The sequence below is a fragment of the Dipodomys spectabilis genome, unplaced genomic scaffold, assembly GCF_019054845.1.
Source record: "Dipodomys spectabilis isolate Male_0828 unplaced genomic scaffold, ASM1905484v1 ptg000355l, whole genome shotgun sequence".
In the NCBI taxonomy this organism is placed as follows: Eukaryota; Metazoa; Chordata; class Mammalia; order Rodentia; family Heteromyidae; genus Dipodomys; species Dipodomys spectabilis.
The window spans coordinates 3,217,836-3,242,377 of NW_024871032.1; the positions used below are offsets into that span (position 1 = coordinate 3,217,836).

A 24,542-nucleotide genomic window follows, 5' to 3' on the forward strand; every position below is an offset into this window, starting at 1 on the left:
CTATAAACATATATCTTCAAGAAAGCACACTTCTGTAATTTCCTATTCACCTTCAAATATTCTCATCGCTATGAACATCCTCTAAGATTGGCCACACTTATCCACAGAAAACACTTTGTGATACTTTCTGAGTTTATGTTGCTTGTCCTCATACTTATCAACCTTTCAGCAACTTCAGTGAAGGGCATTTTCTCTGCTTTGCCTGTAGATGATATCATCCTTTGTTATTTCCCAGCAAAGAAATTGTGGCTAGCAGGCTTGAGTGGTACATTCAGAGATTCTTTGGTTGTGAATTTTTCCTTTCTTTTCTTGGTAAGTGAACTGGAATAACGAAAAACATTTAAGGCAATGTGTTTTGGTGTAAATGAAAACATACTGATTTGAAAATATCACAAATATTCGTTTTTTAATGTTATATTTAATTAAAATATGATAGGGGTGGTTTTAGTGGTGCATATCTTTAAATCTAGCTATTTAAAAGTCTGAAAACAGAGTATCATAGTTTTAAGCTAGACCAGGTAAATGGACCATTAGACACTTTTCTTCAACTAAGAACCAAAAATTTAAAAGTGGAGCTGTGGCTCAAATGGAAGACAGACAGCCTGAGCAAAAAAGAAAAGTAAAAGAACCTAGGCCATTAATTTAAGTCATAGTATTAGCACTCATATAATATATATATATATATATATATATATATATATATATATGTATGTATGTATCCTAAAATATTATGTGAGTTAATTTGTAAAAACCTGGTCATATATAACATATGAGGTGTGAAAAAGTATGTAAGTCTGAAATGACCCCAAAGTATTTTGACAAGACAACTGGAAGAGTTATCACTTAATCAAATAGTAATGAGGGATAGGTTTAAAGATAAAGATCAAAGCTCACTTTGGGATCTTTGGAGTTTGTTAAAATCAATAGCTACCAGTTGTCAGTAGACAAGATGCTATTAAGGACTTCAATTAAAGAAAGAACAGAGCTGGAGAAAACAAACTGAAATAATTACATGCACTCAGTAGCAACAATCATGAGAAGGAAGATTACAGAACTAAGCCGTGGGATACAGAAATATGTAAAAGATGACAAATGAAGAAAAACAGTAGTAAGGATGTAATGCAGACATATATGGATAGGTATTTTTAATGTTTAAGGGCTATAAAGTGATTGTTTGGTGACCTAAAATTTACGAAATTGGTAAGGTCAACAATCCCTTGGGCAAACCATAGCTGATCATTTAAGTAAAAAGGGACTACAATAGTGTGTCTTGATATGACAAAGTGAAAACAGATAAATATTTGGAAAGCCGTTTTTTGGACATGTGGTTGGAGTGACAATTACTGCAGTTTGCTCAAGTGTCAGTAGAAGGGAACAGTTTTAGCACAATGATAGAAATCTTTCAGGAATCTGGTAGATTTTCCCACTGTCTTCAATTTCCTTTTTTCCTGAGAACTAAGATATCATTACTGGAAGCCAGTCCCAAGTTGTGACTTTGGCAAGTTATCAGATATTCACATGCCCAAATAATAGAGAATGGGAACCTGTCTATATTGAGCAGTCAGTAGACGGGTCTCTGGACTTTCTCAGGAAGAACGTTCTGCCATTGTGGGATGGATAGGGCTGGATAATATACAAAATAGCCATCATTCTGCTAAGTTGACACCTGAGATATTGGATGTTTTAACTGCGTTATATTGAATTTTATGAATCAGTTAATCAGATTCTTTATACCCTATGATGTTACTAGACTGTGAAATAGATGTTTATTGCATTACCTTTGTAGCCAAGATTACAGGCATGAGCTACCAACACCTGGCTATATGTAATTTAATCTGTAGTTTTCTTCAAGTGTTTCATCCTACGTTGAAGTTTTCTTTTCTTACAAACTTTCTAATAAATATGTAATCTATTCAATTTTGAAAATTACTGCAGTACCTCCCACTTATTTGTGGTATTTCTGAAATCCAAATTCCTCTGTGTGTCAGGGTGGATACTTTTGCCTGTAACAAGTATTATTGTTGAACACATAACATCTGACTACTTAGAGAACAAAAGATGTGAAGCTACTGTAGCCAGATAAAGAACTTCCAGGACAATTCAAGGGCAACTCATGTACTCCCTATGTAGGTGAATAGGAAGCATAGAAAAGAAATTCTTATACTTGAAAGTGATTAAGTGTGTGTGTACGTAGGTGTTCACTTATTTATCTGTTGCTATAGTTTTACACATTCACTAATATAAAACAATATATCATATATATATAATATACATTTATATTATATATACATATATATATATAATATATATATGCAGATCACAGTTTCCAAAATCCAGAGAACCCCTTCTATGGGCAACGCTTTCCTATGTTGCTCTTTGGTTAATAAGAATGTAACCTGGAATTGTCCAGTGGTAGAGAAATTACTCAGAGATTCAAGCATTTGTCTTTCAATATGTTGCTTGCTCCTAACTCTAAAACTAGGGTCTGTTATTGTATAATTTATGTTGTCTTATAAAATATTTAATATATTGTACATAATGTATAATATATATTGTATATTACAATATGTATTATATATAATACCTGACAGTGTTATACATTGATAAGGAAAAATACAATAAACGTATCAATGTCCACACTTTCCTAGCCATGATTAGGTTCAGTAGAGATAGGGACATTACATCTCAACAGGAAAATTCTGTTGAAGTTCTGATGACCTTGAGCTAGATAAGGAGAATTCTTGTAAAAGGAGCCTCTCCTCTATTATGAGAAAAGATAAGTTTGGAAGATTTTTTTTGTTTTTTGAGGGTTTTTTATGGCCGGTCAAGGGGTCTGAACTCTGTGCCTGGGTGCTGTCCCTCACCTCTTCACCTCAAGGTTAGTGCTCTACCACTTGAGCCATACTGCCTCTTCTGGCTGAGGAATCAAACCCAGGGTCTCATGCATGCAAGGCAAGCACTATAACCACTGAACCAACTTCCCAGCCCACGTTTAGAAGTTTTCAAGAAGAGGAATTTGGCATTTGCCTTGTATCCTTTATTAGTAATGAATAGGTATCATTATGCTCCAAATTTTGCCTCCTTTTATGTTCCCTAAACAGTTACACAGGATCATCATTCCATCACATATCTTTATGTCCTTCTTTTATTTCTTTTTATCATTATTGTTTTGTTGTTGTTGTTTTGCTGATCCTGAAGCTTGAACTCAGGGCCTAGGTAGTGTCCCTGACCTCCAGGCTAGTGCTCTACCACTTGAGCCACAGAACTACTTCTGGCTTTTTCTGCCTGGGCTTGTTTTGAATCATAATACTCAGATCTTATCCTCCTAGATAGCTAGGATCACAGGTGTGAGCTACCGGTGCCAGAAAGTCCCTCTCTTTTAGATATTATTCTAAAAGCCTCCTATCCAAGGTCACTTCTAAGATAGTAAATGGAACTATGCCAACAGTTCCTTCACACTCTCATCTCCTGTTATGACTACTATGTGTCTTTTCCATCTTATCTTGACCCTACTTCAATGTTCCCTTCCTAATCCATGGTTCTAGGTGTGTTACTAATAATTACTTAAATTTAGTGGCTATAAACCCTGAATCACTCAACTATTAATTTCATTTAATTTTTTCAATATGAGTGTTTTTCAGTACAAATCTGAGCTTATACTCACCTTGAATCTACCTCTTGGCATGAACAGAGCCTGGGCCTATTCTACCTCAAATGCAAGAGCTTAGCCAAAGAATAGCCAACAGTATTCCTGCCTAGGAGTCATGATAAGTAGTTGAATGCCTGAAAGAAGCAATGCATTCCTGGCATGGGAAGGGGTTGGAGAGACAACATTCTACAGAGCAAACTGGCAGTCACAACAATTTTTGGGGGGACAGGTCATGGGTCCTGAACTCTGGGCCTGGGCGCTGTCCCTCAGCTTTTCAGCTCAAGGCTAGCACTCTACCACTTGAGCCATTTGTAGGTTATTTTTTTGCTTATGTGGTGCTGAGGAATTGAACCCAGGGTCTCATGCATGCAAGGCAAGCACTCTACCACTGAGCCACCTTCCCAGCCCCCAGTCAGAACACTTAACAACTTCTCCTTTGGACAAACTGACCTCCCACAAAGTGGCAGTGAGATAACTCACCTAGTGAATTTTCATATGTGAAGGAAGATTTCATGTGTCACTACACAACTCACTTGTAGTCAAAGAAAGGGCCATTCTTTTGTGTACTCCTTAGGCCCAATCTCACTTTATCTCCATCTTAGACTTTGCCCAGACTCTATTCCTACCATAAGGTCCCTGATGTGGAAGAAAGTGTGATCTCTTGGCTTTTGACTGGCCCTTTGGGAACCGAGGCCACTTTTAGTTTTGAACCTGTTCCTCCTTACAAGGCTGTGGTGGCTGGTGGGAAAGCTCATTCTCTGAATTGTGCCTTAGTATCAAATCTCTTCAGAGAAAGTCAAGGAATGACAGATTCTGTCTGAGGGAGTGAATTTCTCCAATTCCAAAGAGGTCAATTAATATCTGATACTGAGGCCCAGGTGGAGGTCCTTCACCAAATCCTCCAAACTGGAGTGGATGTTAGCTCAGACTCCAGGCCATCCTCCAGCAATTTCTCAGGAATAAAAAGGTCACAGGAGTGGAGTTCAGAAGCAAAGAGAAATGAGAATAGCAGAAGAATCATTGTTAGGGGGAGGAATTAGAAACTTTGGGTGCAAAAAGTGCTCAGAAAATATAGGATCACTCATATCATTTGGGAATCACATCATAACATTAGGGACTAACAGTAATAAATTGCTACCTAAATTAGTAACTCCACTGCTCCACATTACAAGTGTTCTGTCAAAAGGTAGCTGTCCTAGCTCTATTTTGATGAGGAAAACGGAATTTTTTCTCAAGAAGTTCTACTGAGTATCTTCATCTATTTTTTTTTTAATTTAATTTTATTTTATTTGAGAACATACTGTACAGAGGGGTTACAATTACATGGGCAGGATAATGCATACATTTCTTACCAAGCATTGCAGCCTCCTCCTTTGTTTACCCTTCACCTCCCTTCCCAGCCTCTCCCCTCCCCCCCACCCAATCATACCCCCTCCCCCCACACACCGACATTGTAAAGCTGGTTTTGACATGACATTTTGTACCCCACGTTGTTCTTACTCACGACTTCTCTGTTACTTTCCTTTGCTGGATTCAATCAATGAGACTTGAATATGTTATCATCTTCAGACATGTAATCACATTTTCTTTTAATCCGTTTGTTATAAACAAATTATGGGGAAACATATGTCTATAGTACATTTTCTTCTATGACATGTTTCTGTGATGTTATTATTTTAATAGTTTCATTTTTAAAACATGAGGAAAATGTTTTGTTACTATTAGCACTAATTAGTTGCACATATTTTTGTATTTTACTATGTCTGTGTATTTGTTATTAAGCTTCTAACATTGTCTTTTCCACCAACTGTTGCCTTCTTAAATTGCTTCAATAATAATAAATTGCTTCATATAAACTATATATGATGGCCTTGTATGTGTTCATTGGTATATTTACATTTTTATCTAATAACCACATATTACAGGATATCTTCAACCTCTTGTAACTGCTCTGAAAGTCTATATAGAGGTCCCTCATTAAAGCAAAATAGAATGCCACAAAACCCTATGAAATTAGGGTTAGGTATATATCCAAAAATATTTAGCAATTATACAGTAGAAACATTCACTTCTCTTATATACCAGAATAGCACATTTTCTTTATTCCATCTTTTTTGTGCATCTAGGTAGATTACACAGATTGGTTGCTATGAATATTGCTGCCATTATCATGGATGTTCATGTTGATTTATATTCCTTCAGTATGTATCCAAGGGGCTGGGAAGGTGGCTCAGTGGTAGAGCGCTTGTCTTGCATGCCTGAGGCCCTGGGTTTGATTCCTCAGCAACACGTAAGCAAAAACAAAAAAGCCGGAATTGGCGCTGTGGCTCAAGTGGTAGAGCTCTAGCCTTGAGCTGAAGAGCTGAGGCAAAGCTCCCAGGCCCAGATTTCAGGCCCCGCGACCGGACCCAAAAACAAAACAAAACAAAAAATATGTATCCAAGTTGCCCTTAAGTTCATCAATATATGTGTCTTTTCGGTATTGTGTAAATTTCCATTATGATCTCCATATGGGTTGCCCTAGTTTACAATGCCACAAAACCAAATACAGTTCCTGATTTATTTCAACCTCTCCAGCAGTTTATTTATCTGAGTGGTGATAGCTATTCTGGTGTGTAAGATGGGATCTCAGTAACTTTCTTATGTATTTTCCTATGTATTTCCTATGTGGATAAGAATATCAAACATTTCATTTATTTATTAAACACTTAACAGTTGTACTTCATTCGTGCTCAGTGTCTTTCTTTTTCTTTTGGTATTTGATCAATTTTTAAGTTCTATAATATTTAATTTTTTCCCATTCTAAATACTCACTTTAGTAAAAAGATTTTTTTCATTACAGTAGTGCACAATTAACTAAAAACAAATGATTTTACATTTATACCACTGGATGTTTTTGTTTGTTTTTAAAGCCAGGAAATTGTTACAATAAAGATGCTGAACTACTTTTGCTAAATAGACTGAAAGGATAGTATCTCATATTAGCTTAAAATAATCTCAGAATTAACAGTCACAGCCTGGGCCACAACAGTCTCAGCTAAGTAAAACCACTAACACAGCACAAACTGCATTTAAAGAGAGCAAAGGGCTTCATAAAAGTTAGAAGAAAGACACGACTTTCAGGAAGCAAATGCTGAAGTTCACAAGCAGACCTTAGGAATCTGAATATCAAGAAGAACAAAGGATAAAAATATATAGGAGGACAATTTTAGAACTCAGAATTCAGAAAGGGGAACAACCACTAGATACCAAAACTCTATGCTAAAGGGAAGAAATGTTTTACCCCAAACCTCAGCTGTGTCTGACTCTTTCACACCAAACACACACACACACACACACACACACACACACACACACACACACACACACACACACAAACCTAGTGAGAAACTTTAGCCAAAATACAGTCATTCTGGACTTAGACTTCATTTTAAAGTCCTTTACCGAAAATATCCATTGTGAAGGCCTTTACTGAAAGTACCCATTGTAAAGATTTTACTGAAAGTTAGAATTTAGGTATCTGGAAAAACTGAAATGTCCCAATAACGTTCTGCCCATAACTTCCCTAGCAATAGCCATCAGCAGATGACAGGTAGGTACCTAAATTTACAGATGTTTCTTCAGATAGCATATTTAACATAGTTTGCTGAGTACTGCTTAGAGTGTGCATGCTATCCAATAAGATTGTGACAATATTGACTTACTAAATGCCAACCAATAATGTAACTGCCAAGATAGGGGACCCCTTACCTCAACCTTATACCCTATAAAAACCTCTTAACTGAAGGGTCAAGACTCTCAACTCTGACCTGCTGCAACTGTAATGGTTGTGAGACCAGGCTCGAGCCTGCAATAAATGACTCTCACGTACTTGCATGGGAATTGGCTCCTTGGTGGTCTTTGGGGATCCCTATCTCAGCACAAGACTATTGTACACAGAGAACCCCAAGGACAGTTTCATCTGGGACAATGAAGCTTTTTCCTCTTACTTTAAAATAATCAAAAGTGAATGTGCAGTTGGATCCACAGCCACCCCAAACCTGAACAGGAGGAGTCAAAGGATGCCTTAGGCTGCAGGACAACCTTGGTTACCCCTGGTTTTCTGTGTAAGAATGCAGTTTGTGGTCCCTTAAGCAGGAGTGGCCAAGCTGAAATGGGGGTATGCTTTGCCTGGAGGATGGCACCATGTGAGCCCTGCATGCATGGTGAACCAAAGTGGGAAGCACTATGAGCATCTCCAGCATGGCCTCTCAGAGGCCTGGAGAAGTTGACTCCTTTAGTTGGACATGGCATGAGGCAGGAGGACAGGGGGAATCCAGAAGATGGGAGAGGCACAGGACCAAATGGGCCTCTCCACGGAGACTCCTCAGCCGTGCTAAGGAAGTTCCCAGCCCACACATGGCGGCCACCACACAGGTACCAAGAGGCCATTTGTCTAGGGGACAGTCCCAGGTCCTGATCCAGAGCAAGAACTTCCCCATTGGCCCTGGGTCTGGCTGGTGTGGAGCAGTGCCCACCAGCCATTCTTCCTCTTCCCTGCTTCACATAGTCTCCCAGCAGCTGCCTGGTCCACAGCACCCATGCTAGGTCAGCTCGATGGGGCAGGCCAAGGCTATGCCAGCGATTCCTGGTACCTGCTTCAAGGGGAGACTGAGGCCTAGCCCACAGCAGAGCTGGCCCTCACTCACTTAAAAGGACCTCCAGAGAGGCATGGCCATCACCACACCAGCACTGCTGCCCTCCCAGTCCCCAGACTTTACCTACAAGTCCCTGCCTTTGTTCTTGAAATTCTTGAGCCCCTGGTTGTCTCATTTCTCATTATCTCTTTAGGTGGGATTTGAGAATCCTGACAAGTACTAAAGAATGAAATCCTTTTTTTTATACCATTTCTTAAGAGATTTTTGCTCTACATTAATTATCATATAAATTGACCTTCAAAAACTCTATGGTGGGCCTGAGTCTTAAGGGCACCTCCAAAAACTGGAGCAGAGAATCATCAACCCGGATTTTTAAAATTGTTATTGTTAAGGTAGTTACATACGTATCACCATTTTCTAAGTCAGTTAATGAGTTCATTTCTTGTTTGACAATCCCATCCCTTCCTTTGCTCTCTGTCTCTTATTTTCCCTTCTCTCCCTGTCCACAGTGGTATAGCTCATTGTGAACATAATACCTACCGAGTATACATGCTGCATCTGTTCCCCTGTTTCCTTGAATGTCTCATAAATGTCCTCAATGCTCATGAATGGATAAAGAAGAACAGAAAAATCTCTCTTTTTTCCAATTCCTGGAATTCATTTCAATATAAACATCAGTAGTTTTATGAGAGTGTCAGGTTCTGTACACACATACTGATCACTTATACTTCCTGTACCGTCATAACTCCCACTGGATTCTAAGGTCCACAAAGGAATTCTTTTCACTTTCCACACAGGAAGAAGCTGAGATTCAGAAAGATTAAGTAACTTACTGGAAATACTGGGCTGAGCATAATGGCTCATTCTTATGGCTTACCTCCTACAGAAAGTAAGATTTGAAGATCACAGTTGGAAACCAACAAAGGTTGACATATCCATTACATGTTTATCCCCAGTTAACCAGAAGAAAGTGAGAATTGTGTGTTCCAAGTGGTAGAGCTAGAACACCACCAGACTTGAATGAGAAACCTGAAGGATACTGTCAATATCATAATTTTTAAGAACCAATGCTGTCCCATACATAATCACAGACCCCCCCACACACACATATTAAAATAGATAGTACTCTAATTCAAATAGTTTTTTTTATTTTTATAAGTTTTATTTTTAGTTTTAGTGAGGTTTGACTGGATAGTTTCTACTGATGAGCCACAACTTAGAATTATGTTACAATGCTACCCATGTCTGTATTCAGAGAAAAATTCTCTAAATCAGTATTCCTCCTTTTCCAGCAATGATAAGGTTTCTCTTCCTAGTCCAGTTTCTTCTTTTGGGACTCAATCTCTTAGACTTTTCTGTCTTGTATTGTCTGTAAGTTCATTGATCCAGTAGATCTCAGCCATCCTAATAACCTGGACAGAACCTGCCTTGGGCAAAGTGTTCTAAGTTCACCATTCAGTGGTATTTGTTAGTACTCAACCGTAATCACTTTGTCTTCAGAATGGGGAACTTGTTAGGTCCAGGAATTGAGAGAATGCACTCAATGTGTGCTATTTCATACTTTTTTGATTTAATGGCAGCTTCCACCTATTGTCTACTTTAAGCATTATGTGAAGAGAAAGATTGCCCCTAAGAGACAGAAGCACTGTACTAACTGTTACTCTCAAAACACAGGAGGAAGGAAAGAAGTTCAGAAGAAGCCATATAGCCTAGACACTGAGTTCTTAGAAACTCAAGCTGTCTTTTATCTTATCTTCAACAAAGAAAATCAGAGACTGCAGTGGCTTGTAAGCTCCATTTATATTCCTGAACATGTGGCTCCCTTCCCCTTTGTACTTCTGACTCTTTACATCAGGGGCAGGTGGGAAGATGTAACAAGAACACCTAGAGTTTGGGCCTGGGATTAAAAACTCCATTTTGTGATCCACTTCTTGAATTGGATCTGAGGGTCTGAGGGAAGTTAGGTTAGGAATTCAGAAACTTATAATTGCTTGTAAGTTTGCTACCTAAACTCATCCCTTCCCACCCCTCAGAATCTTATTTCCCAACTGTGTGGACACCCTTACACTGTTCTCCTGGAACATTTGAGTGTGGGGCATCATCTGCTTCTTATGTGTACTGCTTTACAAATGGAGATTTTCTCCTAGGCTCAAAATGATTTCATTGATGAGGGCACTGTGTAATAAGCTAAACATGGTGTGTTCATGTGTTCATACCCTAGGTAGGACTAGTAAGTGCTAAGTAGTAGTCAGGGCTCACTTGCTACCAGTGGTATTGCTCTGAGGAATTACTGTCAATATTGCCCACAGTATATAGTAAAAGGCCTCTCAGAAAGGTTCCAGACCCAAACTGCTTGAGTCTCTGTGTGAGCTAATCATCATTGAGCAACGATATTCCATGGTTTGTGAGATATTCAATTCTGTGAGCATATGCATATGAGGGCCCAACAAGAGAGTTACCTGGAAGGAAGCTCCTAGAAGGCAAAACGCCTACTAGGACAACGGAAACCCATGGTTTTGCATGTTTAATGTTTAAACCCGTGCATTGAACTAACAAGAAAAAAATGAACCACTAAGAAACCTGCCAATTTTGTGAAATAAAGAGATATGGTGAAGGTCAGAGAAAGGACATTGATTTAATGGTAGGAATGACAAAACAACACCTTAGCTCACCTTCAGAATATTAATCCATACTCACCTACTTTTCTATTCACCCATGTCATTAGGTATGAGTTGTATGTAGAGTCCACAGGGCCTTCAGAACAGGAAGATCTAGGAGAGAGCCTAAGATTTGTCTGCCATTTTGGACATAAAATAACCAGTTTGATGAAAGACCTTAGTAGTGTCCTACAAATAATGTGCATTCATCCTACTACATTTGATAAGTATCCCCTCACTAAATTATCTTTAGTTGGGTCACTGGCTGACATAGCAGCTGTCTGGTAGCTCCATTGTGACTTCACTGTATTCTGCTGAACCAGAAATGGAGAAGGAGAGACTGACCAGAACACATTTGCATCTTTCTCAATGAACAGTGAATGGCAGGGGAGTATTTAAGGTGCTCCCCATGTTCTCAGTTAGCTAGTACCACCTTGGATTTCAGCTCAAATCTTGATAAACAGATACAGAAGTTACATGTAGCTTGTTGTGGCAGATTCACAGCTAGAGAGGCAGATGAGAAAGTGGAAGGGCTTGGTGTGAAAGTCACAGGTTGATATGAAGCAGAATTCAAAGGATGTGGAGATGAAGCGAGCTACCTGGAGGGAAAAGGAGAGGCAGCTAAAGCTGATGAACACCTAGAGAGTGAATATAGAGCAAGTTGAAACCATCTGGACATCAAAGTAACCCAGCTGAGGTCCAAAAGTGTGGCTCTCCCCAGCCACAGAAAGAAGTTGGAAGAGCATCAGCAAATGCTCTTGCCCATGTTTAAGGAGCTCCCAGAATGTCAGAGTAAGAGATTTGGTAGCTTCCCAGAGTATTGCTGCTGAGCACATTTCAGATACCTTGGTATCATGATAATTGATATTGGAGAGGAGTAGCAAAAGTTGTATGAGATGATTGCAGCTCGGTATTTGGAGCCTATTCTGCTGCAATGTGGAGTGTTCTCTCTCAGGATACTTAGGGCAAAGGTCCTATAGCTGGTGTCAAAGAATGCAATCTACTTGGAGTAGACATTTATAGATGGCACGTACCTGAACACAACAAGCTGATAATGAGCTGTTAGAGGTAGTTTCCCTAAAGATCTAACAACCAAAACTCGACAGGCGAACCCAGAGCTCTGTACCACATCAGTCCACCATGCCAATTGCTTCCATCCTAGTACTGGCTACCCAGTTTGGACACCCATGTCCTTGTTACCCTGATTGTGCCCCCAATCCATTACAACTTTTACTCTTTCACTTTGTCTACGCTTCCTTGTCCCTGCTAAACAGTTCTGAAAGCTGTTGCTGCTACCCAATTTCCTGGCATTGCACCTCACCAATTACAGTCACATTTACCCTTTCCCTGGTATCCTAGTCTCAACTACTCTTTTCTGCTACCCATAATTCATAACACCATGATCACTGACACCCCTGTCTCTGATATCCCATTCCCAAACAAAGCAAGGGAAGAGTGGGCACAGACAGTCGACTTGGGTATTCCTCTTGCAGGCACATTGAGACAAGTTATTCCTCAGGTATTTAACACGAGGGACTAACTGGCAGTGGAAAGAAAAGAGGTTACTCAGAGGTGACTAAAATCCACGGACATCACTTATATCTTGTTGCTGGGAAAAGAAGGCCCTAAGGTGAAAGTTAATGAGAACTGAAAATTTTACAAAGAATATTGGGCCTGATGCAAAAGGCTTACCTTAGTATGTCCTACAAGTGGTCTGAATTGTTTTATGACATAGATATGTAACTACTTTGCATTTTAAAAGTTATATGAAGATGCACATTTATGTCTTACTTATATTAATTGATGGAATAGTTGCATAAGATCACGTTAATGATATTCAATATTTTATGTTCTATAATATGCTAATGAGTCTGCCTTTGGCAATATGAATTGAGCTCTCTAACAACAAATGGAATTTCATTGTCAATGTGATTACATATGCTACTATATAAATGAAAGCTGGAACAAGAAAACTGAATAAGCTACAAGTTTGAAGGGAGGGGGTCAGTGGTAAGGGTTCTGATAAAAGAGAAATTCTTCACCATGGAATCTTAGAATAATATAATGTGTTTTGTTGAATTACTAACTTTTAAAACCTTCTTAGGAAGCAAAACTTTTATTTTATTCTTGCTATTTCGAAACTCTTTAATGAATGGTTTAACAAAAAATTATCAAAACGACTTTGAAAATTCAATGATATGTTTTATCAGATTAACATTATACTCAAAATTGCCTTGAGATGCAGACAGGCTCCATTCATTTTCTACTAAATAAATGGAATAAGCTTCCTTTTGAATGGTTGGACAGTCCATGCCACTTGTTCCAAAACAAGAAAAGATACTACAGAAAGAAAAGAGGAAGGAGACTCAAGACTGCTGAAATTAGCATATCTGCCATTTGGATTTTAATGAGATTTTTCTACAAAGAATAAGATTTTCATCTTAACATAATAATTTCAAAATGGATGTGTTACAGGATAGCTTCCAAATGTAATATTTAATGCTGTTGGATTACTTGAAGACAAAAACTTTAAATTTCAGAAAAACTGTAATGTTCCAATAAACACATAGAAGAAATATAATTTAAAATTTCATATTTCAATGTAAACCCTGGCAGGAAAGTGTGAGAAACGCTTATCTAGAAACCTGAAGTGGCACTGTGACTCAAGTGGTAGAGGGCTCCCCTTGAGTTGAAGAACTCAGGGACATGTTATCACCCAGGTCCTGAGTTCAAACCCCATGACTGACAAAAAGAAATTTTAAAGAATTAAAGCATTAGGGCTGGGAAGGAGACTTAGTGGTAGAGTGTTGTCTTGCATGCATGAGGTCCTGGGTTCAATTCCTCAGCACCACATAAGCAGAAAAAATTGGAAATGGCACTGTGGCTCAAGTGGTAGAGCACTAGCCTTGAGCTGAAGAGCTCAGGCACAGCGCCCAGACCCAGAGTTCAGGCCCCCCTACCACCACCTCCACCAACAACAAATTAAAGCACCAAACGACCTGAAGATGTTGTCCAGAATAATGAGTGTGGTATTATTCATTTACATGACTTAGTGACTTGAAACCTAGTTTACCAGGGGAGATGGTGGGCAATTTGTGTGTTTGCCAAAATCTGCAAAATTATTTCGTACTTTCCCAAGAAGGAAGAAAGGAGGGAATAGGGGGAGGAGGGAAGGTGTTTGATGACCTTGCCTTTTTGTTCAGTGACTGTTTTCTGGGGTCAAATTCAGAGAAATTCTGCTTGCAGTCATAGTTGCATGGGGAATGAAGAAACCATGCCCTGGAAGGAGTTTTGTCCAGTCCTTGGCCTGGTTCCAACTGCTACTGGATAATCCAAGTCCCATTTCTGGATCAAGATGCCTTGAAGAGTACAGATTCACTGGGCAGTTGGACCTAATCACAGCCAGAAAAGGCAAAAAATAAAGCAATGCCCGAGGCATCACTGGAAATCTACACCAGGCAGAGATTTTTAATATATTTTTATTGCAAAAATACTGCACAGAGGGTTTAAAATTACATGAGAAGTGTAATGAGTACATTTCTTATCGGGCATTGTTACCTCTTCCTTTGTTTTTCCCCTACTACCCCTTCCCTCCCCACCTCTCCAACTCCTCCTTCCTTGATCCCTGTCCAACATTGTAAATTCATTTTCAACACAGTGTCCTGTACATCTCATCATCACAATGGGTCAATCTGCATCCCCATTTAAGCATTCTGCTACATCCCTTCCACTCCCCAACTTACAAAAATGTATATACATGATGCAGAACGCTGGAATCAAATACAGTGAAAACAGGGATTATACCATGGGGGGGATGAACCTACAAAAGAATCACATAGTGCATTGTAAGTATATTAAAAACAAAAGCCAGAAAGGAAAAACCACTTGTGTCTCTGACTTGGATTACATTTCGTTTAACATCATCTTATATGGTCATATATGCATAGCCTTTGATCTTCTCTGCTTATCCTAAATATATACTAGTCCTTGCAAACAAGGGAAATCATGGTACCTATGTATCTTTGGGTGTGGCTTACTTCACTTAATATATTTTTTACCAAGTCTTTACATTTCCTAACAAATGGGGAAATGTCATTCTTTCTAATGGAGGCATACAATTCCATTTTTTGTTTGTGTCTATACATATATATATATATATATATATATTTATGTATATATATATGCGCATATATATATATATATATGCATATCACATTTTCTTGATTCATTCATTTACTGAGGAGCATCAGGGTTGATTCCATATCATAGCCATGGTGAATAATGCTGCAATAAACATGGTTGTGCTGGCAGCTTTGGTATGATCTTGTTTGTGATCATTTGGGTAAATGTCCAAGAGTGGGAATGCTGGGCCATAGGGGAACTATACATTGAGGCTTATGAAGCAATTCCATACGGCTCTCCAAAGTGGTTAAACAAGTTTACACTCCCACAAACAATGCAGTAGGGTTCCTTTTTAGCCACATCCCCTCCAACATCTGTTGTTATTACATTCCTTTTTTTTTAATTGTGAAAATACACAACAGAGGGGTTACAATTACATGGGCAAGTTAATGAGTACATTTCTTACCAAGCATTGTAGCCTCCTGCTTTGTTTCCCTTTCACATCCTTTCCCATCCTCCCCCCGCATCCCCAAGCAGTCCTCCTTCTCCCCCAACCGCACCAAAGTTGTAAAGTTCGTTTTCAACATAACGACTTGTATATCTCATTGTTGCAATGGGTCCACCTGTATACCTATTTAAACGATTTGTTTTTTCCCTTCCCCTCCACAAATTATACCGACATCAAATACAGTGAAAGAAAGGGTTATACCTTGGGGGAGAGACATACAAAGCAATAAAGAAATAATCTTATAAATGTGTTAGAAACAATCACATGAAAGAGAAAAAACATTTGAATACATATATTAGGCTTCATTGCACGAACATCAACTTATCTGTCCGTTTCTGCTTGATCCAGACATATACCAGTTATTGGAAATAAGGGAAACCATGGGACATATGTTTCTATGGGCCTGGCTTACTTCACTTAATATAATTTTTTCCAAGTCTTTCCATTTTCTAACAAATGGGGCAATGCTATTCTTTCTGATGGAGGCATAGAATTCCATTGTGTATATATACTACATTTTCTTGATCCACTCATCTACTGAGGGGCATCTGGGTTGGTTCTATATCTTAGCTATAGTAAATAATGCTGCAATAAACATAGTCGTGCTGGTAGCTTCAGTGTGGTCTTGTTTGTGAACATTTGGGTAAATGTCCAAAAGTGGGATTGCTGGTCATAGGGGAGCACAATGTGGAGTCTTTTGATTGAAAAAATTTACATTCCCACCAACAATGCAGTAAGGTTCCCTTCTTTCCATATCCCTTCCAGCATCTGTTGTTATTAGAGTTCTTGATTTTAGAAATTCTAACTGGGGTGAGGTGGTATCTCAATGTTGTTTTGATTTGTATTTCTTTTATGGCTTTGGAGGTTGAGCATTTCTTCATGTGTCTATTGGCCATCCTTCTTTCCACTTCAGAGAAGTTTCTCTTTCAGTCTTTAGCCCACTTAATTTATCAGGCAGTTGTTTCTTTGAGGATTTGTTGATGGGGGATTTATTTTTTTGAGTTCCAGGTATATTTTAGATATGAGACCTTTGCCTGTTGTATGGCTAGTGAAAATTTTCTCCCAATCTGTGGGCTTTCTACTGATATTGCTAGCTATGTCCTTTGCCCTGCAGAAGCTCTGCATTTTCATGCAGACACATTTGTCCCACCTTTCTTTGATTTGTTGTGTTTCAGGGTCTTTATTAAGAAAATTTCGGCCTGTGCCAAGGAGACTTAGGGTTTTTCCTACTCCATCCTCTAATGTTTTCAGACTGTCTGCTTTGACTCCAAGGTTTTTTATCCATTTGGAGTTGATTCTGGTAAGGGTGATATATAAGGATCTAGCTTTAGTTTTCTACAAATAGTTAACCAATTTTGCCAGCACCATTTACTGAAGAGGCTGTCTTTCTTCCATTCTATTGTTTTAGCTCCCTTATCAAAGATTTGATGGCTATAGTTTTGTAGGTTCATTTCTGGGTTGTCAATTCTATTCTATTGGATTGTGACAGTACCAAGCTCTTTTGATTACTATGGATTTATAGTAGAGTTTGAAATTTGGTATTGATATTCCTCCAGCACTGTTCTTTCTGTTGATGATTTTTGCTATTCGGGGTCTTTTATTGTTTCATATGAATTTTTGGATTGCCTCTTCTATTTCCTTGAAGAATGAGGTTGGAATATGGATAGGTATCGCATTGAATTTTCAGATAGCCTTTGGACGTATTGACATTTTCATGATGTTGATCTTTCCAATCCACGAGCATGGGAGTTATTGCCACTTTCTGTTTTGATTTCTTTTTTCAAGTTTGTAAAGTTTTTATCTTAGAGGTCCTTCGCTTCTTTGGTTACGTTAATTCCTATGTATTTCATTTTTTCTGTGGCTATTACGAATGGAGTTGCTTTCTTACTTTCAGCCACTTTTCTCATTGTTGGCATACAGAAAAGCCATTGATTTTTGAGGGTTAATTTTATACCCTGCTACTTGTACAAAGTTTTTAATCAGCTTGAGTAATTTGGGAGTGGAGTCTATAGGATTCGATCTTCTGCATGGTCTAACCTTCTATCAAGATTTTTTATTTTGTTTTTTATTTTTTTCCCTTCTAGTTGGTCAGCTTTGATGGCTTCAAATTCTTTATTGGAGCTTTGTTTTAGATCTTCTATGAACTTCTTTACTTCCTTAATTTGGTGTTCAGTGTTTATTCTCCAATCACGTAGTTGGATGGTTATTGTTTTCCTGGACTCCCATTCCTTCTGTTGGGTTCCATTCAACATTCCTTTTTTTGTACCCCTGACTTCTTTCAGTTCTCTGTTTATGGATTCCATGAATGCCTTTAGTGATCTTTGTGTTCTCATCTTGCTCTCTCAATTCCTGTATTACTGTTTGATTAGCTTCCTCACAATCAGGCAATTCCTGTATTTCTCTTTGAGTGTTCTGAGCCTGCTCATGCCATTCCTGACTTTCTAATTGACTGATCTCAGCCTTCTCCATTATTTCTTTTTGTGTGTTCTCAAGCTGCTGATGCAATTCCTGTATCAATTTTTGAGTAGCTTCCTCGCACTCATGATATTCCTGTATTGACATTTGGTTTGCCTCCTCTCTCTCCTTATCATGCTCATACAGAGTCCATTGCAAGTTTTCAATCTTTACATTTGCCATGTTTACCAGTAGTGTTTGTAGAGTTTTTTGGAAACTCTCCTCTGTATTATTTATTATTTGTCCTGTCCCCTTATTATCATGAGTGGGAGTTGAGATACCCGGACTTGCCATTTTTCTTGTGTTTTTCTGTCTTGCTCTGCCCATTTGGGATGAAAGTAACACCAGTTTTGTGCTAGAACACTATCTTGAGGCAAGCATCAACCAACGTCTGTAGTTGCACAGTGAAAAGTCTGCAGATACTATCTAGTTCAACATATATATCTATTCAACATCAAACTATTCTGTGTCAATTGACTATGAACGGCCAAGAAGAATTTGGCAAACCAGAAATAATTAGGTTTAGGGAGAGATGTGCGTAAAAATAGGAATAGAGGGATGTGGAAAGGCAGAGGGAGAGTTCACTTAACTAAGTCCTAATCTCAAAGTAGGAAATAGGTTTGATAGAATGATAGTAGAGAGAGAGAAAAAAAAAGAAAGAAAAAGAAAAAAAGAGACAAGCAAAAATAGAAAAGCAAAAATTAAAGAGTACAACATTTAAAAGTTATGCAATTAAAAAATGAAATATTCAGAGAACAATGTGGATAAAATGAGAGAAGGGAGGGATATAAAGGAGATGTGAAAAACATAAAAATAAAAATGCTTAAAATACTATATAGGTAAAAGAAGTAGTACTGCTCTTAAGGAATTTAATTCTAAGAGGTTTTGAATTGAGTAATAAATTTATGGATTAAGTATGTACACAATGGGGGATAAGGTCTAATAATCGACTATGGGTATACCTGAAGATGAGCAGAACAGCAATTAAGTCAAGCAAAGAATAACAAAGAGAAGAAAGGTGAAAAGAATGAGAAACAAAGAAAGAAAGGAACAAAAGGTTAGTAGAGCTAAACAAACAAAAATTAAAAAAAGAAAAAAAGCACACACATATATACCCCTAAAATAAAAAATATAAGAGGAAGAAAAAAAATTAATAGAAATCAATATTTTTTAAAAAAAATTAAAAATAAAAAAAAGTTTTAGAAAAAAAATTATTTATAAAAGGTACAAAAAAAAGTTCTTTGATTTTTTTTTTGGGGGGGGGCTACAGAAAGATCCTGTATCTCCCTTGTTTCCCTAACCAGTCTCTTGATGGAGTCTCTGGTCTGCTTGTGGTGTTTGATTTTCCTGTTTGGTTTCTTAAATCAGTTTGTTTTAGCAGGCAGAAAAATGCTCTACTTTACCCAGGATTTTGTTATCCTCCTCCCAGCTTAGTTCAATGGGAGGGAGATCTGTTTTGAGTATCAAAAAGAGGGAGATGGCTGTTTCCTCTAGTTTGGAGATGCTGTTCTGAGGCTAGGTTCTGGGTAGAGTTGAAGCCTTTCAATAAACAGTAACTTTTCCCTGAGGGGCTAGCTTCTGAGACACTCACAGAGCCCAGCCTAGATCCATTTTCAGGGTTTATGTTTACTGAATTTCAATTGATTGTTAAGGCTGCTGTAGGGAGGGGCAGCCTCTGGCTCTTTATCCAGTGAAGAAAGCCACTCCTGGGTCTGGTGGCTCAGGCTGGTAGATTTTTCCCTGGGTGGAGCTGAGCCTGGCAGGTCAGGTTAAGTTCCTGTGACCTGCTAAATGCCTCTAGTTTTCTTCCAAGGCCTGAGTTGGAGTTAACAGCTCAGCCAGGCCTTTGTCAGTATCAAAGATGGAGATCTCTGGTAGTGGAGGGGGAAGGGTGGTCTTCGTCCTCTGCTCCCTGAGAAGGAGTGAGGATGTCAGGCTTCTACTCATGCCAAGTCTTGGTTCCTGGGTAGTCTCTGGTCTGCGAACCGCAGGATGAAGACGTCTGCTCCTTGTCAGTTCTTGCTGGTGTTGAGTAGAATCTGCTCATCCGCCACCTCTGGCACCTTTGGCTCGGACTCTCTGTGTTGGAAGTATGGTGGCTATGGCCGCCGCTACTGTTGCAGCTGCCAGCAAGTGCTCAGATCTGTCTCCTTGCCTGGATTTTCCTTCTCTGGTCTAACTCTGTACTATGATGACACACTTCGTGTGATTCTCTGGCTTAGGACTGTTCACTGGAACACTAAAACTGCTTTCTATTGGAGAGCTTGTTAAGCATCCAGTTTCTCCTACATTTCTTGATTACAACCATCCTAACTGGATTGAGGTGCAATCTCTCTGTTGTCTTGATTTGCATGTCTTGTATGCTAGAAAAGTTGACCATTTCTTCATGTGTCTAATGGCCATTTTTATTTCCTCTTCAGAGAAGTCTCTCTTTAAGTCTTTAGCCCACTTAGTTATTGAGCAGTTGTTTCTTTGAGGATTTGTTGTTGTGGAATTGAATTTTTTGGGTCCTAAATATATTTTAGATATAAGTCCTTGTCTGTTTTATGACTCATGAAGATCTTCTGCCGAACGTGGGCTTTCTATTGATCTTGCTAGCTATGACCTTTGCCTTGCAGTAGCTCTGATGTTTCATGCAATCCCAGTTGTCCAACCTTTCTTTTATTTCTTTTGTTTCTGGATCTCTATTAAGAAAATTTCGCCCTGTGCTAAAAATCCCTGAGTTTCTCACATTCCTTCATGTAATGTTTTCATGGTGTCTTCTTTTATTTTGAGGTCTTTGATCCATTTGGAGTTGATTCTTGTGCAGAGTTATATATACAGATCGAGCTTTTGTTTTCTACAGGTGTTTAACCTATTTTTCCCACAGCAATTACTCAAAAGACTGTCTTTCATCTATTCTCTATTTTAGCTCACTTGTGAAAGATTAGGTGGCTATAGGTCAGTGGGTTCACGTCTGAATCTTCTATCCAATTCCATTGGACGTCAAATCTGTTCTTGTGCCAGTACCAAGCTTTTCTTTTACTATGGCTTTTTAGTAGAGTTTGAAATTTGGAACTGATATTGTTCCAGTACTGTTCTTTCTGCTAAGGATTGACAAACCTACAGCCAGCATTATACTTAATGGTGAAATGTTAAAGCCATTTCTTATAAATTCAGGAATGAAATAAAAATGTCTGCTCTCTCTATTCCTCTTCACCGTAGTATTAGAATTCAAGCTGGGGCAATAAGACAAGGTGCAAACTTAAGGGGATCCAAATAGGGAAAGATGAAGTAAAAATCTCCCTCTTTTCAGATGACATTGTCTGGTATTTAAAGAACCCCATGGACTGCACTCCCAAGTTACTTGTGCTGATCAGAAACTTTGGCAAACTGTCAGAGTATAAAATTATCCCTCAGAAATCAATGGCTTTCCTGTATTCTAATCAAGATAAGAGTGCAGCTGAAAATAGGAAAGCAACACCATTTTAATGGCCGCACAAAAAGTAAAATACCTAGGAGTTAACTTACACGTTGAAGGTCCTCTATGATGGAAACTTTAAAAACCTGAAAAAGAAAATTAAAGCAGAAACAAGGAAGTGGGAAACCTCCCAAGCTCATGGATTGGGAGGATTAACATCATGAAAATGGCAATACTGCCAAAGGATATATCCAAATTCAATTTGATATCTATCAATATCCCAATGTCACTCTTCAATGAAATAGAAGAAGCTGTCCAAAAGTTCATATGGAACAATAAAAGACCCCGAAGAGCCCAGAGGGTTTTTTTTGTGATTCTCATTTTATATTACCATTTTGATTCTACAAAGTAATCTATGGATTTTAACTTTCTTCACTCCCTTTGGATAAAGCTCACAAACACCCTGCCTCTAGCTTCCAAGACACTTAATTCTTAGGTCTGGACAATTGTTACTAGATAGTGAATTACTTAATTGTATTTTGAACGCATAAAACATGCATATAAAAATAGCACACTTTGATCTCATGAGAAAATAGCCTTTTCCCCTCTCAAAGTTATTTCTGGAAAGGCATTTTTAGAGAGAATCTGTTTTCATTTTAGATGAAAGGGTTGTAGGAAACAATGTTCATAATCTGGCTCCTCCTCCTGCACATCAACACCTAAAACACAAATTTCACAATGCATTGACAAGAAACACTACAAAACCAAAAACTTGGAATGCTCAGCTGCAGAACATTTTACAAAACCCAGAATATAACTCTGCTGTTTGAGGGAGGGGCTCTCTGTGTAAATTAACAAACAAACACAAAAGAGAAGCCAGGAGTACCGGATGTGAGTGTCCCTGGCTGCTAATTAATGGACAAGGAGCATGGAAGTGCTTTCTAAGCCTGCTGGAGAGTGCGTGGAGGAAAGTTTCCTTTTCAGCCTTAGCACAAAGTTGGCATCACGAGTCCTGGGCCTGTCTTACTTGTGTTCTCCCCATAGCAAGTAGGATCACCCCTGTTCCACGAAGGATAAATACTGTACAAGCTGATCCACAGAGTGGCTTCTGTTCAGTCTGTACTCCTTCCTAGGTGGCGGCCCCTGTCCCCCAGTGTGTATGTTCCCAGGGGCAGATCCTCAGAGCCCAGGTCCATGGTACAGGCAGACGCTACATGTGAATCAGTGGCACAATGTCATTCACTCAGCAGCCTCATTGTTGCTTCCCTAGCACAACAGCAGGCACACGTTGATCTTCTCCCACAGTCCCAGGTGAGGTGCCCGCAAGGAATTGATTTGGGCAGGCTGCCACTAGGATCCTAATTCACCAGAGGGACCAGCATGCCAGATGAAGTGGAGTGAAACACATTACTGTATTATATATAATGGTATGTCCTTGAGTCTCTAGTCCAAAATCATTGAACTTGATACTAACAAGAATGGATTTTATTGGTTGCATTTATAAAGCCATAATGGCAAACTGAAATAAAAGTACAACAAAACTCTTATCCATAAACACATGATTAAATCTCAGAAATTGAAAAAAATGTATGTAAGTAGTGCAAATGAAGTTATACTAGAATGGTAAAGTACACACAAAATATATTACATTAGTTATATTCAAAAGTAAAATAAGTAATTACAGACAGAATTCCTACTGGATAAAAAATATTACAATGGTTTAACAGGGTGAAGTGATATAGGTTATATATTTAGTTTTTATAAAACTTATTTATATCTCCCAGTTCTGTTTATCTCAGTGAAGGAAAATGTTAGAAAGTAGAAATTATATGTGGCACCTCTTGCTTGCAGTACCATGAAGGGGAGTGACACTTCCTAATGGGTGTCCTGGGATGAAACCCACACCTAGCCCACGTAGACACATCAGAGGTCTGTGTGGTGACCCTTAGGGGGTCCATGACACCACATTGCTGCTGCAGTAGGTGCAGCATTTGTTGTGGTGAGTTACAGCCAACAAGGCTCCATCAGTGACCAAACCAAGCAACCCAGACTCAGGTGCCAAAACCAGGGGAGAAGTCAGGGCAGACCCCAAATCCTGCGAAGGCCAAACTCATTCCCTTGCTTTGGAGAACAACCTGGGTAGGGGGTGAGCCCATTGCCTCCAAATGGAGCATACCCGGTATGGCACCCAGAGCTGGGCCCATGTGGCCCAGAAGGACGATGGAGGAGGCTTCAAAGCAAAGTCAATGGGGCTTTGGGACCCCCAGGGCTGCAGCTGGTGCACTGCAAATCCAGGCTCCTCTGGCACTGATGGCATATGCATGGTTGGACCTGTAGACGAGTCCACAGAGACCAGAAAATGGAGGTCCGCAGAAATGTTGAAGGAGCTTCACTTTGCTGAGTGCTGCAGCTGTCACAAACCTGCTGGCAGAGGGGCCAGCACATGGCTCCAGTCACGAGACCTCCTTAAAGACTGATGAGGTGAACCAAGCCTGGGCTGCCTGGCCCCAAGGGGGCAGAATGCATCCCCAGCCTTTATTCTCCCATGGACTCTGCAGTGTAAAAACATGTTGTCCGCCCACCCCATACCCATGGGTCAGCCAGTGACCCCAGAACAGAGTCTTCCTGGGATGGCACACTCACTCAAGACCACTGCAGACCAGTACCAGACAGCTGGAGGAGGAGAGGGCAGCAGTGGCATCAACTGCAGCCCCATGGCTGCCAGCTCCTGCGTGAAATGGAGCAACTGAGACTGGTCAGTTATGTGGACAGGGTGGGCCCGGCTCATATGGCAATGCTTGGGAGCAAGCACACACATCCACTTACTGCACATTCAGCACAAGGGAGGGGGCCCCACTTCTCGACGGTTGAACTGAGGAGGCACCCAGGCCCACAGGAACTACAGAAATGGATGTTCAAGTGGTGACTTGGAAAGGGCTTCAGGGCACATCCTTGGAGCACTGAACAAGTGGCAAAAAAAAAAAAAACCCGAAAAACGTCCACTAAAACTTTTCATGAATAATAACCTATTATACTTTAAAAAGAGTTTTACTTTCCTCTTGTCCTGTATTTTTGCATGGGGCCCTCTGAATTAACCAGAAATCTCCAGGATTTC

At 39.3% G+C, this 24,542-nt stretch overlaps 1 pseudogene; it reads right to left on the reverse strand.

Moving 5' to 3' along the window:
* Positions 1-23,750, reverse strand: part of LOC122095510 — a 92,308-nt pseudogene extending 68,558 nt beyond the window's left edge.
* Positions 23,751-24,542: the final 792 nt, after the last annotated feature.